Raw genomic sequence first — 12,019 nt, forward strand, 5'->3', positions numbered from 1 at the left:
ATCACTTGAATAGGACAAAAATGTCCCTTTTAATAATGGATCTTTTTGGCTAAAATAGTCATTACCTTATTTACCTAGGAAATTATTGAAGGGAGATTTGGTCCTCCAATGACATCATGCCACGTAGCGATCCTGAAAGCGTTGCTTAACATCTCGGCGCCACATAGGCAGCAACACTGTTTTCACCAAAGTGGAGTCTACCTCGGGTATGTGTCAGGTACACCTCACATGATCTGAGTATCTTGGCACCACCTAGGCAAGGTTAGCTATCTTAGAATCAGGTTGGCCATCATAGGACAAGACTAGGTCAACCAAGTCAGCCATCTAGGGGGTGGCTACGAGCCGAGCCTTTCATGAGCTCTTCAAGCTCGGCTCGGGTCGGTTTAAATCGAGCTTCGAGCTGAATTCAAGCCCAAACTATAGGTTTGTTTGCTAATTGAACCGAGCTTAAGCCCAGTGAAGCTCGTCTCTCGTGCCTAGTATTAAATAAATAATTTTTATTATATATACATACATACATACATACATATACTAAATAATTTTATTATATATAATAATGTTTTTATTTTTTATGTATAATAGTAAATAATTTTTATAACTCCTGCCTCGCCGCTTCAGAAGCAACCAGATGAGCTCTATCGCTTTATGCAGAAATTGTCTCCAAGAGAGAAATTGCCCACGTCCCCCCTGGAGATCTTGGACGTGTTACGTAAAGCTCTTGGTTTCATATGCCTATATAAAGGCGTCCCCTCTCTCATAGAAGGTACGCACGATTTAGGTCTCACGACATTCATAGCTCTCTTGCTTTCCAATTCTCAAACACTCTTCGCTAACTTAGGCATTAGAGTGCCCACACCGGAAAAGCATCCCGAACACTCTGATTCCTCTTTTTTTGCAACTCGGCCAAGCAACCTACTCAGTTTGACGTCTGAATTGTCTTCCAGCAGGGAGTACGAGATCATGCACCATAAGATATAAAAGAGCATAGATAAATACACTTACACAGGCAAGTCTTTCTTGAAAAATATTTACCCGGATAAATAACTTACCAGAAAGCTAATAGGGCCTAAGTATAACCCATATTTACTTACGATGTAATAGACCCAAGAATGATCCAAACTCGCTAGTTTACCGAGTGGAATCAACTTAACGATAAATTTAGTTATCCAAATATATTGCATTACTCATGTTCAATTAACTCAATTATACTTAATGTAAAAGACCCAAAAATGGTCAATATGAATTGCTTCATTGTGCCGAGTCAGTTTTTATCTGTTATTAAAGGAAGTTTCAACTCAGTCCAATTAACCCAAATCTACTTTCATTGTAAAAGTCCCAAAACCATTCAAATTTATCGATCACTGGGCTGGTTCACTTTGTTAAGCAAGGTTTTTTTTTTTCAACAAGACTTTGTTAAGAAAGTTAAGGGAAGACACAAGAGTTTTACGACATTCTAAATGGGCCAAGATAAACTGAATCCATTGGTCCAGTTAAATTAGTATTTGGCACCATACTCAGTTACCATGGATTTTATTACAAGATAACATCTTTACTTAATAAATTTAACTAGTTAGGATCCGTGCGACGCGATGCATAGACTTTATTTATTAAGAAAATTGAAGATGAAGCCCTATGACATTTCCAATTAAATGGTGTCCATCTAAGTTCAATTCAGATATTATTTTTTTTGGGGGGTTATGTCTAGTTTATTTGATCCCAATCTAACTTGCACTTTAGTAAGAGTGGCCAATTTCCTATTCTTTAAATAACTTTGTATTTTTTGGTATCTTAATGCTATTCTTTATTAACCTTGGAAAAGATTTTCTTATTATTTTTATTGGTTTGTTATTATTTTTGTATTATTTTAGGTAAAATTATAAAAAAATCCTCTTATAACAATTCTATAAACCCCCTTTGTGTTCTGGCCATAACGAAGGGCTTCCTTATAGTTTTGACAAAAAAGGTGCAAATACCTCTTTTTCCCTTGCTTCTTTGGTAACAAAGACATTAAAATTACCAAAATACCATTATCATTGTTAATGCATTATCATACATAATTTAAAGTTTCAACTTTATCTCGAATGTTGACTAAAGAAAGGTATTTGCATATCTTTTTTTCAAAGCAGTAGGGAAGGTTTTTGTTAAGGTCAAAACACCAGGGAGTTTCATAGACTTGTTAGCAAACCTAGTGAGGTTTTGATAATTTTTCTTATTTTTAAATGATATTTAGGTTGATTTTAAAATAATTAAACAATGCTGAAACTAATATGCTTATTAATTTATGGAATTAGTAAAAAAATGAATTTATTTAAGCATATTAAGTTTTTATTAAATTTAAATTCCTTATGAAATTTAATTAACTATATAAATTTTTATTTTTAATGGAACTTAATTTGGTTTTAAATTAATAAAATTTAATTATGAAACTAATAATTGTCAGATAATTTTACATTATTTTTAAATTAATGTTCATTTTTAAATTATCTTATTCCCTTTATTAATTGGATTCTTTCTATTATATTAATAAAAATATTTTTACCAATAATAATAATTAATAATTATTTTTATTTTATTTAAGTAACTTACTAAATTATTTTTATTATGTTAGTTAAATTTTATTTTTTTCAAATGGAATATAAATGGATTATAATTTAAATGAAAGTAGATTATTTAGTGTAATAATATATCCTTGAATATCTCAATTTTAATATAATTAACCTTTACTGATAACTATAGTTTAATGAAAATATATCTATTATATATATATATATATATATATAGTTAAATTGAAATGTATATAGATAGATATATAAAGTTATTATGCAATTTAATAGAATAATGGAGATTACAGAGAATTAGTGACATGGGTTATTGAAGGAGAGAGTTAATGGCATAATTAATGAGGATATATTTTTAAAAGAGTTAGTGGGGAAGAGAATATATATATATATATATATAGAGAGAGAGAGAGAGAGAGAGAGAAAGGTGTTTTAATTAGGAGTGTTAAAATTCTTAAAGGCGATTGGTCACTTTTAAAATTAAAAAAATTAAAAAAGAGAGATAAGTGACTACATAGTTCTTTGAGAAGAAACCATAAGAGATAGGTGTAGGTGCCTTGAAAAGAAATCATAAACAAGATAAGTGACTTTCATAATAAACATAGAATAGAAGAATGCCAACTTGGCACATTGCATTTTAATATATATAGATATAGATGCCTACATTAATCCACTGCACTACATGGGTCTCTACTAGTTCTCCATTATAAATAAATCAAATAAATCCAAAACAATCGAAGTTAACTTCAACCAATTCAAAAAAGCCCCATAAATGAAAATAATTCTAAAGTTAAAGTTAAATGGAAGGCTACGGGGGGGGGGGTCTTTTAATAACATTTTTTAAGATGTATATATAAGGTCTAAAAACAGTTTGATGCGTTTGGTTTTGTACGTGAATTAATGATTTGAAGCACTTTTGTCAGATTTGAAATGGTAATACTTTTGCGGTTAGATGCGCGCGTTTCAGACCTTGCTCAAAGTCGAAAATAACCTCAATTAATTTTGAAATGACATGTCATGCCCCTAATTTAAACGCAAATAGTAGCTCATTCGAACTCTTCCTCTCGAACGAGGAGACTCGCCGCAGTACGCGAGCATTACCCCAGGTATGTTAATGGTCTCAGATCTTCATTTGCGTATTCCTTTTTTCTCAAATCTCATCCGATATTTGCACTTTCGTTGGTAAGATTTTGGTATCTTACAATTTCTACCGTTTTTTTTTTTCCATTTGGGTTTCAATTTGCACTCCGACAGGTGAAGATATAACCAGCGGTCAGCCAGCGGTGAGTGAGCAAAGTATTATTTTTTGATTTATGATTCTTCTTCATCATTGTTTTTCTTTCACCGTTTTCTATTTCGGTTTATCTTATTATTGTTCATTATTCTTCTTCGTTTTTCTTTTATTTTCTCTTTCTCTTTTTCACCTTTTCTCCCTCATCTCAAACCGACCAGATGCTCAGTTCGACACCTATCAACAAGTTTTTAACAATAAATCCATGCAGGTTCTAAAATGGGAGAACTTCAACTGATTTTCTTCTATTTCTTCTCCCCCTCTCTTCCCTCTCTTCTTATCTTTTTTTTTTTTTTCACCTTTTTCCCTCAGTCCGACACCCATCAACAAGCCGAAGACGACGCGCAGTAGGGCTTGGCCATAGTCCGTAGGCTCACAACATACAAGCACTCATCAGGCATTCATCAATATTGCAATAATCAAACTTAACACAATGCCTCTACCATCTCTATTGCCATTGCTAAGCCCGCCTTTCTCAAACATAAACGAAATAGAAGTCAAGCGCCTATATCGAGTGGTGTGGAATTTGTAAGAAGAATGATTATATTTGAGGTTTGAGAGCCTCTGAATTGCAGGTATGACCTCATGTATACAGTAAACGATAGCCTTCCAAGCTTCCAATTTTCTCGCTCCTTCTCTTCAACAGGACAATAGGACAGCAATCCAACCCAACTTTCGGAAGTCCTTACACCCATCATGACCACGACATAAATCCGGACACAGTCAGCCAGTTCAGTGTTTTTGCAATCTATGCATTAGTAATAAAATAATCTTTAGGTTGGATTGGATTTGATTACTACCAGACTCTATGCTTTTTTTTCAACAAGAAAAATCTAGGAGCAGTCCGACACCCTTTTTCTTTGCTGAGTCAAATATAGGAGCAGGTTCCAAAATGGGAGAACTTCAACTGCTTAATTGCATCACCATAAGATAGGAGACGTTGGTCTACATGTATGAATATGTAATCCAGCTGTTCATTTTCAGTTAATTTAGGTTCCTTTGGAGTTAGAAAGAGGGTGCACTGTTATTTATCTGTTATATTAATTTTATTAGTTGAATTTTATTTTCTAAGAAGGAAACATGAAATGCAAACCCCATATAGTTGGGATAAGGCTGATGATGATAACCCCATATGTGATTTATGTAGCTAACCCCATACCCCATATAATTGTCATGTTACTTTTATTAGTTGAATTTTAGATGATGATGAAACCCTTATTTTAATGTTAGGACCAGATCAAAGGCAGCTCAAAAGAATAAGCTTTCTGGGGTTAATTATTTTTCTTGACAAAGCAAATGCTCATTCTGATAAAGAGGCTGATAATTTTTTCTTTTTGAGATTACTTGGAGTAGTATATGTGTCAGAAGTCCAATGTTCTCCTTTGAAAGAAGATAGATGTTAGACACTTCTAAGTAGATAAAATTCATCATATATATCTCTGGTTCAAAACTTTAACATACTTGTTCTTGTATATAACCACTTTTTTAGGTGTTTTCTTTTTCTTTAGTGCACAACTAAATCATAAGCATATTTTGCAATACAGGAAATGAACTGTATAGATGTATTTTACATTTTAGTTTTTTCCAACATATGCAATCCATGCTGACACACACTTTCGTACCATTGTTGCATAAAATGTAATCAGGTAGATCAAAATGCTCTTAAACCACTTAGTCATGTCCTTTGGCTTGTAATGGAGTAAAGTCATTATGAATATGTCAATTAAAATAAATATCTTATTGCCTTACATTGCATTCTCAGTAAACAAACATGTTCTGTAAAGAAAAAAGGTATCTCCATGTTCCCAAAACTGATATAGGCTGGATAATTACCTGGTCATGCACACTTCTCATTTCACCCAAAGTTCAAAATATCGATACAGGCCGATATGCTGGTAGGGGCGTGTTGACCTGTATCTTTGCTCGCCTTTTATGTATTTTTAGTTTTTCTTTGAAACTGGTTCAGAGGGGCTGGTTTAAGGCCCATCTACCCCTTGAACCAGGTCAGACCCTGAAACACCCCCTGTAGGGGCGTATTGGGAAGCCACCGATACAATATGTATCCGCCAGTAGGCCTGATGCGTATTGAAATTTTGAACCTTGATTTCACCTTCTTCATGTCCACCTAAAAGAAAACCAGTAAGTCTGTAGACAATTCAAAATCCACACTTAGGTTTTGGTTGTAATAACTTCTATTAGCAGATAGTTACCACATTTATAACTCTGCCAGTATTGAGTTTTACTTGGCATTCCTAGTCCACAATTCCAGATGGGGGGGGGATTGTATTGCTTTGCAAGCTGCAATCTTTTGGCATATTTTCTCATGAATCCCGATCTAGTGTTTCTTGCTCAAGACAAAGCATCTCATTATGTAACAAGTAACAACAACCATTTCAGAGCATGTGGAATGAAGGTATGAGTGGTAGTGGTGGTGGTGATGATGATATACAGGTGCAAAATCTTGTTTACTTGTATGAACATAACCAATCATTTTACAATGAAACAAAGGTAAATTTCTTCAAATTGAAGTACCTTTTGATGCTGCAAAGCCTTCAAAGGGGATAGGACTCATTTGTAGAGAGGTTAATCATACTTCGACAATGGCCGGAAGTGCTTCCTTATTTGTCATCATAATGGATAGAGTTTCCTTACAATATCTTCTAAGAACACCCTCCACTCTAGTGACTCCCTTGTCATCTATAATATCTCTTGTGAACCTAAAAGTCACCTTCCAAAGGTAGTCAACATAACCCATGAACAATAAGTAGAGTTGTTTGGCCCCACACAAAACTCTGAAGTCCTTTCCAATAAGAAGTTCAGAGAGACTGGCAAAAGATCAAATGAATGGTCAATACAGACCAATGTTCAAAATTTTGATATGTATTGGGCCGTATTGGCTGATAAGTATCGTATCAGCCAATACGATACTTATTTTCCGTCTTCATGTGTTCACTCCTTGATTCAGTCACTTTTTCCGTCTTCATGTGTGTTTCAGGATTTGGCCTCGGGGAAGATGATTGGTAGAGGGAGCATGGTGGATGGTCTCTATATGTTGGAGAATAAAGCTGGTCTTGTGGCTATAGAGTCCATGAGTTTGTCAAGTGAGAGTCAAGCCTATTTATGGCATAGTCGTCTAGGTCATCTTTCTTTTGAGTCATTAAAAGTTATGTTTCCAAAGTTGTTTGAGTCATTGTCAATGAGTCAGTTACAGTGTCAGACATGTCAATTGAGTAAACATTATAGAAGTTCTTTACCTTTGAGAAATAAAAGATCTGAATTTCCATTTCATATTGTTTATTCTGATGTTTGGGGCCCTGTTACCTTGATTGATGATTACTCTAGATACACTTGGGTTTACCCTATGCGATCTCGAGATGAAGTGCCGAAAATTGTAAAAGACTTTCAATGCATGGTGTTCACTTAGTTCCAAACTGAAATCCATATCTTCCAGTCAGACAATGCGAAAGAATACTTCCATAGTGTTTTCACGGAGTTTTTTGCTTCAAGTGGGTCACTTCAGCGAAGCTCTTGTGCCAGGACACCCCAACAAAATGGTGTTGCTGAACGAAAGAACCGTCACCTTCTTGAAGTGGCTCGTGGCTTATTAATTCATATGAATGTGCCAAAACGTTTTTGAATGGATGCCGTTTTGTGTGCTACATACATCATCAACTGTATGCCGTCTCGGTTGCTAGAGTATGAGGCCCCACATCAGCTTTTGTTTCCTACAGCTTCGTTGTCCACCATTCCGATGCGTGTTTTTGGGTGTTGCTGCTTTGTCCATAACCTGTCCCCTACTCGAGGTAAGCTTGATCCTCGGGCTATTCCTTGTGTTTTCCTTGGTTACCCTTTATCTCAAAAGGGGTATCGTTGCTATGATCCTACCTCTCGCAAGTACTATGTCTCCATTGATGTATCATTCTTTGAGAATCAACCTTTCTTCTCGGTTTCTCCTCAGGGGGAGAGTAGGGTTGAGGAGAAACAGGCGACTCAAACTCAACTACCTCCTTTACCCAATCCTCCTCCATTCTGGGTTTTTCATCGTCACCATAAAAGCCAGCAGAGTTCAAGAGCCGTGGAACCTGACACTATGCAACCAGCATCATCGGATTCACCAAAGGCAGATCCGTCTCATCAGCCAGGTACACTTGCTTCTATTGATATGCCTGTTCCTCTAAATGTTGATTCACCTGTCATCAATGATCTTGATATTCCTATTGCTAAGAGAAAGGGTGTTAGATCTTGTACCACTAATCATCTTATCTCTAATTTTGTGTCCTATGATCATGTTTCACTTTCATTCCGTGCATTCCTCTCTTCCGTGGACAGTGTCCCCGTTCCTAAGAATGTGGCAGAAGCTTTATCTAAACCTGAATGGATAGATGCAATGCAGGAAGAAATTGATGCATTACACAAAAATGGCACTTGGGAGTTGGTGGACCTTCCTGAAGGGAAGGAACCAATGGGTTGCAAGTGGGTGTTCACAGTGAAATACAAGGCTGATGGAACTGTTGAAAGGTACAAGGATAGACTGGTGGCAAGAGGCTTTACACAGGTATATGGAGTGGATTATGCAGGGACTTTTAGGGCTGTACACGGGTCGGGTTGGGTCGGTTTACTGGGGTTTTCCCAACCGACCCGACCTGGTCGGGTTACCTGAGGTGGAAACCGAAACCGACCCACTGATAGGCAAAACCGACCTGGTTGGTTTGAGTCGGGTTGGGTCGGTTTGGGTCGGTTTCGGTTTTGCTCTTGTAGTCAAACCTTATTTCTGAAACTTGTCTCACCTTTGGTCCAGTGTCAACCTTACTAACCCCTGTTCCACTCAAAAAGCTTTTGTATTCAATAAGACAAAAGACAAAACTGTTTTATAGAAGACAAAAGTTATCAATATTCAATATTCAATAAGACAAAAGACAAAAGTTATCAATATTCAATAAGACAATAAAATAGAAAGTCAAGCTGTTTTATAGAAAGAAGGCTGAAACATTTATATTTAAAGAAACTTTCTAAATTCTAATCTAGGTAAAAGAGGACACCTAATTCTAATTGTAATTGCTTAATGGGTTGCCTATTTGGTGTAAAAGACTATATAAACTAGGATAGGTACAATTTAGTTAAGTAGGAACTAGAAGATAAGGTTGTTCTAGTTCTAGTAGAAGACTAGTTAAGTAGGAAACTAGGAACTACCGAACTAGTAGAAGACTAGTTAAGTAGGAAGATTAGTTCAGTTCGGTTTCGGGTTTTACACAAGGAAATAGAAACCGACCCGACATTTCGGATTATAAATTTGCCCAACCCGAAACCGATTGGTGCTGATGAAAACCCGACCGACTCGGGTTGGGTCAGTCCGGGTTGGTCGGTTTGGTCGGGTTGGGCCTTCTTATGAACAACCCTAGGGACTTTTGCTCCAGTAGCCAAGATGAATTCTATTAGGATCATTCTTTCATTGGCAGCAAATCTTGACTAGGAACTTCACCAATTGGACATAAAAAATGCTTTCTTGAATGGTGACTTGGAAGAGGAAGTGTACATGACCCAACCTCTAGGTTTCTGTGCCAAAGGTAGTGAACAAAAGGTGTACAGGTTAAAAAAATCTTTATATGGGTTGAAACAATCACCTCGGGCTTGGTTTAGTAAGTTCCATTTAGCAGTCCAACAGATGGGGTTCAAACAATGCCAGTCAGATCACACTCTATTTGTGAAAAGAGGTGAAGGGAAAATTGCAGCTCTTATTGTGTATGTGGATGACATAGTGATCACAGGAGATTGGGAGGCTGAAATACGGAGACTAAAAAAATTCTTAGCCACTCAATTTGAGGTGAAAGATCTAGGCCCCTTACGTTATTTCCTTGGAATTGAAGTTGCCCGCTCTCACAAGGGCATCTTTATTTCCCAACGGAAATATGTACTAGATATACTAGAAGATACAGGCAAGTTGGGGGTAAAACAAATTGACTCACCAATTGAATCTAATCATCATCTGGGAGACAGTCAAGGAGAGTTTTTGAAAGATGTGAAGAAATTCCAGAGATTAGTAGGGAGACTTGTATTTGTCTATGACTAGGTCTGATATTGCTTATGCAGTGGGTGTCCTTAGTCAGTTCATGCACAATCCTAGGACAACTCACTTTGAAGCTGCAGAGAGGATCCTTAGATACCTCAAGAAGTTTCCCAGAGCTGGTTTGTTGTTCCAGAAACATGGTCACTTAAAGGTGGAAGTATATACTGATGCTGATTGGGCAGGAGCAGTCGATGACCGAAAGTTTACCAGTGGGTATTGTGCCTTTGTAGGAGGAAACTTGGTCACATGGAGAAGTAAAAAACAAAGTGTGGTGGCTAGATCTAGAACTGAAGCAGAATATAGAGCGATGTCTCATGGGGTTACTGAAATCATGTGGATAAGAAATCTGTTAGGTGAACTGGGTTTTGCAGTGAGCAATCCTATGTCACTCTACTGTGACAATAAAGCTGCCATCAATATTGCTGCTAATCCAGTCCTGCACGATAGGACGAAACACATTGAAGTGGACAAGCATTTTATTTGAGAGAAACTTGTAAATGGAGAAGTGTGTACTCCATATGTCAGCTCAGAAGAACAACTTGCAGATATCTTCACCAAAGGTCTTCATCATGTGCGGCACAATGATCTGTGTGACAAGTTGGGCATGATTGACATCTATGCTCCAACTTGGGGGGGAGTGTTGAAATAATTTAGTTATTTGTGTTAGGGTCTGCTTGGCTAGTTAAAGCGTTTTTTATTTCATTTTTTTTTTATTTCTGTTATGTCTGTTATTGTACTCACTTACAGCAGGGGCACAAGGGTCTTTTCCCTTCTTATTTCTGCCGCCCTATATAATATAATAAAGCTGGCACCGCCAGCACTGTTCCATTGCCAATCTCTTCTCTTCTTTTCTCCTTTCTCTCTTCTTCTTCTCTTCTCTTCTCCTCTTATTTCTGGCCGGCCTCACTGTCAAGAATGATCATGTAGATTACCCCATATAGTTAGGATTAGGCTTGTATGATGCACATATTGCCTTTGGATTATGCAGTGGTTGAAGCCTAAAATAAGATATTTTTTTTAGACTAAAAAACAGTGTATTAAAGAAAGAACTTCATTTGATTTTGCACTTGGAAACACAATGGACAAACAATGTATTAAAGAAAGAAATTTACAAAGCTAACCCCATTATATGTCTATTTCTTTTTCAGGTTATATATTTCAAGTGTTTACATAGCTACTATTTCAGGTATGATTCGACACTCATTGTTTGGTATGTAAATATACGTGGAACTATATCTTGGTGGTGTGGACATAGCAAAACAATAAACTCTTTTATGTTACTGTATGGTGGAACATGTTTCGAACTACACTTTTTTTTGGTTTTGTGTGATACTATTTATAGGGGTTAGAAATGGCTCCAAAAGAGATTTATGATAAAGGACAAGGTGGTTCTCTAAGGAAAGAATCTTGGCCATGGATTCAAAACAAGATTAGGAAGAAGTGCAAAAAGAAATTGTCTAAAAAACAATTGAAGAATGGGTTTGATTATTTGGAAAGAAAGTATCAACTATGAGTGATGATTATCAATAGGACTAGAAATGGGTACAATCTAGTCACTGAGTACAGTTAATTGGACAAATGAGCAATGAGGATTTCTTGAAGGTAACTAGTTTAAAATTTTGTTGTTGATAGGTAATGTATTTGTGTGAAGGACCTAATGGGATAGTTTGTTTGTATGAAAACAGGCTTTTATGAAAACATTAGTATTTAGGCATGCGGGATTACAATTTGCTAATGAATGTAGGGTGTTGTTTGGTGGGGCCTGTTCAACTGGAGAAGTTTGATGGACTCCTTTAGTAAATAGGTCAAGACCATTAGCATCTCCTAATGTAGGTGTACTAGGTTTTCACCATCTACTGCATTTGATGGTGAGACACAAGAGGGTAGTCCCATTGACCTTGATGGCACTCTTGCCACACTTCTCACAAGGCGTAGCCTTGACTTCTAAAAACATTTTTTTTAACATGTATTGCCTTTTCCTTCTAATTCAAAGCACAACCATGTTCCTTTTGATGTTATACATAGTGATATTTGGTTGTCTCCTATGGTTTCTAGACTTGGATATAAATACTTTGTTTCATTTATTGATGATTGCACCAAGTACAC

The 12,019-nt window shown here is 36.4% G+C and overlaps 1 protein-coding gene across 13 annotated transcripts in view; it reads left to right on the forward strand.

The window, feature by feature from the left end:
* The first annotated feature begins 3,576 nt into the window (after window positions 1–3,576).
* LOC104587548 (exocyst complex component SEC10b-like) overlaps window positions 3,577–12,019 on the forward strand; it is an 80,917-nt gene continuing 72,474 nt past the window's right edge. For 5 of the 13 annotated variants that reach the window (XM_088889844.1, XM_088889836.1, XM_088889839.1 and 2 more), the window contains exons 1-5: window positions 3,649–3,664; window positions 3,813–3,841; window positions 4,011–4,060; window positions 4,162–4,424; window positions 11,062–11,099. The gene's annotated coding sequence lies outside the window, so the exon portion shown is untranslated. Of the gene's footprint in view, window positions 3,665–3,812; window positions 3,842–4,010; window positions 4,061–4,161; window positions 4,425–11,061; window positions 11,100–12,019 lie in introns of all 13 variants that reach the window. The other 8 variants (XM_088889838.1, XM_088889835.1, XM_088889837.1 and 5 more) reach the window with 4 other exon arrangements.

Source organism: Nelumbo nucifera, chromosome 6 (assembly GCF_055504915.1).
Source record: "Nelumbo nucifera cultivar China Antique chromosome 6, China Antique-T2T, whole genome shotgun sequence".
In the NCBI taxonomy this organism is placed as follows: domain Eukaryota; kingdom Viridiplantae; phylum Streptophyta; class Magnoliopsida; order Proteales; family Nelumbonaceae; genus Nelumbo; species Nelumbo nucifera.